Source organism: Echinops telfairi, unplaced genomic scaffold (genome assembly GCF_000313985.2).
Source record: "Echinops telfairi isolate 266 unplaced genomic scaffold, ASM31398v2 ScPeMD7_7424;HRSCAF=8462, whole genome shotgun sequence".
In the NCBI taxonomy this organism is placed as follows: domain Eukaryota; kingdom Metazoa; phylum Chordata; class Mammalia; order Afrosoricida; family Tenrecidae; genus Echinops; species Echinops telfairi.
The window spans coordinates 10,453,173-10,459,537 of NW_022111324.1; the positions used below are offsets into that span (position 1 = coordinate 10,453,173).

Here is a 6,365-nt window from a genome sequence, read left to right on the forward strand (position 1 = left end):
GCCAGATTTTTTAGAACCAACTGTTCTTGTGTTGAGGGAAAACTTTAGTAGAGGCCCAAAGTCAGTCCACTACCTCAATGAATTGCCTTATAAATATATATACATACACAAGACTCCAGTTTTTCTGTATTGGCATATTTGCCTACGTACACATCCATGTTTGTACCTCTACAAGTAGTTTCCTAGTCGCCTCCTCTATTTCCCTTCACCTTCCTCCTGCCCCCACGGTCACGCTCCCCCATCATTTGCCTCTTTGTAGTTCCTCTTGGCTAGATTACAGTTGTTCCCCCCCCTCCAGGAACTCTACACCCCCCTCACCCTCAATTTTAGATGCCAAGTTGTTCCCCTATCCATGACTTTATTTGCTTACTACTCCCTCCCCCCCCCCCCTCCTCCTCCAAGTCCCCCGGCATCATTGGAATCATTGGTCGTGTTGCTTTCTCCTTGGGTTTGCTTCGCCTGTCGTCTGTCTTATACGGATAGACGTAATGGAAACAGCAATGATAGGACTAGCAAACGGATAGACGTAATGGAAACGCAGAGATAGGACTAGCAAAGCATAATTCTTTTCAACCTTGTGCGATTTAGAATAAGGCCCATACGGATCAAAAAACTATTTCTAGAATTCAATTGGACAGAACTTGATAATTCTCCTTTCCTCATACTACTTTCATAATTTATGGTCTAATACCACCAAAGCATTGTCCTTTCTCCAATCCACATGTTCTGTTATTCTGATTCATTTAATTTGTTCAGTATGTATTGAGCATCTAGATTTCACCAACATTTGTTTGATGCTGCACATTTAAGGTTGATATGTTTCTCATTTTCAGGCCTCATTTTAGTCCAGTGAGGCTAAAGATTTACACTAGTAATTACAGTACATGTCAGGAAAGCACATGATTACCTTTTGCACTGTTTTGTTCACTGATCTATCCACATCATCAAGAACACTACCTTGGACATGATAGGTGCTCAATAAATATTTGTTGAATATATGAGTGGATTTTGAACGTCGAATAGGAATTATCACTTGAGTAAAATATGGAGTTAGATGAAGCAGAGGAAGAGCATGTACAATGACCCAAAGGCAAGAGAAAGAATGATAAAAATGGGGACCAAGGTTTCTGTTTGATAAGAGCTCAGAGTTGAGCCTGATAAATTTAGGGATCCCTTGAAAATAATGACTATCACCTGTGTTCTTCCCACATGTTAACTGCTTTACATAAACGGTATTTGATCCTAACAGCAAGCCTATGGGGGAAAAAAAGTGTTATTTGACCTTCTTTGTTCATTTTAACCTAATTTTGTCCAAATAGAAGTTGTGGTACTAGTTGAGCTCACAGCATACTTCAGTGTACTTGACTGGCCATACACCCCTCAACGACAGACAGGCTGATCAGACTCAGGGTCAAACCTCCTGAAAGAAGTAGGATTTCAGAAGTGTTCTTGGAGCTGTTTCCAGATTCTCACTCTCTGGGAATAAACGTGAGAGACTTGTGGGCAAAAATAATCTGTTTGTTTTTTATTGAACTGTGCCACATTAGGTTTCAATAATCAATTGGAACCTAGATGTCAGCAACGGTGATAAATAAGACAGAGTTGTGGAATGGAAGCATAATTCTACTCAGAGCAAGGAACCCTGGGGAAGCAATGTGGTTTTCTGCATAACCCACCAAAGCTGTGAGCTTTGGGAATGGACTGGAGCAGAAGGACAGGGGGGATTATGGCGATCTTAGGTTCTAAGACAATTCAAATTAGTGGTTGAAGCTTTACATTGGGGGCTATCATTAAGATACTCCAAAAATCCTACTTTTATAAAGGATTGTTATCAATATCAGCTGTGGAAACTGAGGTCTATAGAAGGTAGGTGACCAGTTCAATTTTACTCAGGAGGCCAGTCTTCTCCACTGCTTACTGATAACTTTTGTCTTACTCCTTACATATTAAACAATCTCTTTAACTAATAGAGTGCAAATAATAGAATCACTCTCTTGTTTTAGAGTCTACTTGCCAATCATTACTTGTCATTAAAAATGATTATTTGGTGCATGGGTTTGGATTGATGGCAGGCCCGACCCCATGGGCCTCTCATAGTGTCCTGTGCCAGAGCGAACTGTAACCCCGAACCATTGCCTGGCTCTGTCCCATGGGCGGTGGGCACTGAAGTGGGTTGCATAGTGAAAAAAAAAAAGATTATTTGTTCTTAGCATATTAAGGATGAAGAACAACTCCATGGATGGAGGCAGAAAGTGAATCCAGTCACTATAATTTTCATCTATCTTGACTTTATTTATTTTCTGCTATTTTTGTATTAAATACTTTACATAATTATTTTCACATAAGAAGCTCAAAATGCATGGCCAATATACTTGCCTTAATTATTTTGCGTTGTATAGCAAATGTTATTGATAAAATGCTAACTTATTGCTATTACACAGGAAGCCAAAAGTTAAGGAAGTTGAGTTATTGTTTTATTTTCAGTTTGCATAGGAATCACAACCAGAATTCAATTCTTTAATTTCTTAATTGGCAACAAAGATCACTGGCAGCCTCTACTTGGAGGAGACTTTGTCCAGACGACAAGAACTTAAAGTATGTCTGGATGCCACTGTCTTAATCTGAAGTAAAGAATAATGAAGAAAATCAGAGCCTCAAGGAAATGATTAGTTCTAAGGACTAATTACAGACTGCTACTACGCAGACACTGGAAGAAGTAGGAGATGCCCAGCAAGCACAACCTACTGATCTGATCAGTCCTAATCGAATGTCCCTAACAGGGGTGGGGGTGGGGTGAGGCTGCGGGGAGAGGGTTGTAGAATACAATTCAAAAACATAAAAAACGACCAGACTTACTGATCTGAGAGTTGACGAACCTTTGAGATGGTGGCCCTTGGACATCCTTCCATCCTGGAACTGAATCCACCCCCAGGCATCAATTTTCAGTGAAACAATAGACAAGTCTATAAAGTGAATGTATTGAGGGGTATGCCAGGGAGGAATGTGCTCCTTAGACAAGCAAACACAGAAGACCAATGACACAACATTTGCCCCCAAACAAAACTCAAAAGGCAGGAGCGGGCGGTCAAGAAGAGGGACTGGAAACAGAGAACTGGGGAGAAAGAAGGAAGAGTGCCGGTACATTGGGAAGATGACAGCCTATGTCACAAAACAGATGTGTATAAATTGTTGTATGTCTAAGGTGTTGTAAATAATTTTCTCTGTAAACTTTCATCTAAATTAAGAAGGAAAAAAATGCCCAGAGAAACCTCTAGACCAGAAGCTGTGCAATAATACCTCTCTGATGACAGACCAATTAAAAAAATGTCTTTTAAATCATTTTATTTGGGGGCTCTCACTGCTCATATAACAATCTATATATCAATTGTATCGATCACATTTATACAGATGTTGTCATCATCATTTTCTTTTTTTTTTTCAGAGTTGGAGCATTTTTTATTGGGGTTCACTCCAGAGGATAAACACTCATGAAGTTTATCCTTATAAAATATAATGACGGTTGTAGGCATAAATAGGAATTGTTCTCAGTCTTCTGCTTTTATGATGCACAGTTCTTTGGGTTGGCTACAAATAAGCAAAGTAGGAAGTCAAGGTGCGGAGAATTTCAAGTCTATATCAGTGGTTTCAAAAAAGATGGAATTCTAGTACTAATGGCACATAAACAGATGTTTCACATGTGGAACCAGCCACCTTGAAAAGGTTCTGAAAAATATGGTTGAAACTTTAGAAAATATAGAGCTTTTAATATTCCAAAAGAAGCCAAAAACAAGTTCTTGGTATCAGCTCCTCTTTTTTCTCTTCCTCCCCCGCCCTCCCACCCTCATGAACCCTTGATAAATTATAAATTATTATTTTCATGTTTTATGTTGTCTGCTATCTTCCTTCACCCATGTTTCTGTTGTTGGTCCTCTTGGTAGGGGGAGATGGGTGGATTTAAAACGTTGATCATTGAGATCAGTTCTCTCTAGCTCCCTTCTCTCCCCACCTTCCCCTACCCTCATGGGGTTGCTACTCCCATTACTGTTCCTGAAGTGTTTTTCTGCCCTGGATTCCGTGTGTGGTGAGCTCTTATCTGTATAATTTTACATGCCCCAGTTTAGCCAGATTTGTAAGGTACAACAGTCTTTTTTTTTTTTTAAGGATTTCATGATCCTTTTATTGTTTTCCACAAATTTTTAAAAGCTCCATTTTTTTTACTTTTTAATCATTTTATTGGGAGCTCTTATAGCCCTTATCATAATCCATCCATCCATTCATTGTGTCCAGCACATTTGTACCTATGTTGCCAGCATCAGTTTCAAAACATTTTCTTTCTACTTGAGCCCTTGTTATCAGCTCATTTCCCCTCCTCTCCCACTCTCCCTCCCTTATGAATCTTTGATAATTGATAAATTATTATTATTTTCATGTTTTATACCGACTGCTGTCTCCCTTCACCCACTTTTCAGTTGTTCATCCCTCTGGGAGGGGGTTTCATGTTGATCATTGTGATTAGTGTCTCCTTCTTCCCCCACCTTACCCTTACCCTCCTGGTATCACTACTGTCATTATTGGTCTTGAAGGGGTTTATCTGTCCTGGATTCCCTGTGTTGTGAGCTATTATTTGTACCACTGTACATGCTCTGGTCTAGCCAGATTTGTAAGGTAGAATTGTGGTCATAATAGTGGGGGGTGGGGGGAAAAAGCATTAAAGAAGCAGAGAAATGTTGTGTGTTTCTTTGGTGCTATACTGCACCCTGGCTGACTCGTCCCTTCCTGTGACCCTTCTGAGAGGGGATCTCCAACTGTCTACAGATGGGCTTTGGATCTCCACTCCACCCCCTTCATTTGCATTGATATGATTGTTTGTTTTGGGTCTTCTGATGCCTGATAACCTGATCCTGTCAATACCTTGTGATCACACAGGCTGGTATGCTTCTTCCATGTGGGCTTTGTTGCTTCCTAACTAGATGGCTGCCTGTTTATCGTCAAGCCTTTAAAACCCCAGATGCTATGTCTTTTAATAGCCAGGCACCATCAACTTTCTTCACCACATTTGCTTATGTGCTCATTTTGTCTTCAGTGATCATGTCAGGAAGGTGGGTATCGCAGAATACCAGGTTATTAGAACAAAGAGCATATTTGAGTGGAAGCCCAATGTTTGTCTGCTATCTTAATATTTAACATATAAATATATGTACATAGATCTATATCCCTATTGCTGTATATAAATATATTTACATGTGTACATGCCCGTATTTAGACCTCTCTAAATGTCTTTTGCCTCCTAATTCTTTCCTCTATTTCCTTTTACTTTCTCAGTTAGTTTATTGTGCCAACCAATAAACACATGTGGGGTTAATTGAAGGGCGGAGAGATAAATGGCTCAGTGAGCTTCACCTTTCGAGTTCTCACGTCTCTTGATTTGTGATGGTAGGACCAGGGTGCAGCTGCCTTGGCCAGTTCCCTGCTTCAGCTTGCAAGGCTCACTTCCTGCAAGACATCCCCAAGGAGAAGCTGCATGGACCTACCCCAATGCAGCCCTGGGTGCTGAAGCACCCATGTGGAGACCCCTGCCAGCTTACAAGCTCACTGATTCGGCTTTCCTCCTGTAGTCGGCATCATTGTGTGTGTTTTGTGAGATGGAGGAGGACTTTGTGGGTGTTGGACATAGGGGCTGATGTGGGACTTGTGGGCTTGGGCAGCACAGGGCTGGGATGTTTTCTTGATGGGAACTTAGCCTTTATATAAAACTCTTTCTTATACATATGAGTTTCTGTAGATTAGTTTCTCTAAAATACCCAGACTAACACACTTTCCTCCTGTCCCACTGTCATGTTCAACCTTCATTCAGCTCTCAGTAATTCCTCTTGGCTACATTGCACATGATCAAACCCCACCAGGAATTCTATACCCTCTTCACCATTGATTTTAGATCTCTTGTTGCTCCTTTGTCCCTGAGTTTTTTGGTCCACCGCTCCCTTCCTCACCGCCTCCTCTCCCAGCAACACCCCCACTAGGCCCCACCCTCTTAGGAACTGTCAGTCCCAGTCTGTTGTGCTCCTCTTGGGATTGTTTATCCCGCTTATCTTTTTTTTATATATATAAATCATTTTATTGGGGGCTCGTACAATTCTTATCACAATCCATATATCCATCCATCATGTCAAGCACATTGGTACATTTGCTACCATAATCATTCTCAAAACATTTGCTTTCTACTTGAGCCCTTAATATTAGGTCCTCATTTTTCCCCTCCTGCCCCACTATCCCCTCCCTCATGAACCCTTCATAATTCATAAATTATTATCATTTTGTCATATCTTACACTGTCCAATGTCTCCCTTCACCAACTTTTCTGTTGT

At 40.7% G+C, this 6,365-nt stretch overlaps 1 non-coding gene across 1 annotated transcript; it reads left to right on the forward strand.

Moving 5' to 3' along the window:
- Window positions 1-2,049: 2,049 nt before the first annotated feature.
- Window positions 2,050-2,183, forward strand: LOC115872464. Its single transcript, XR_004047864.1, has one exon. It is a non-coding gene; the product is annotated as a small nucleolar RNA SNORA42/SNORA80 family (small nucleolar RNA).
- Window positions 2,184-6,365: the final 4,182 nt, after the last annotated feature.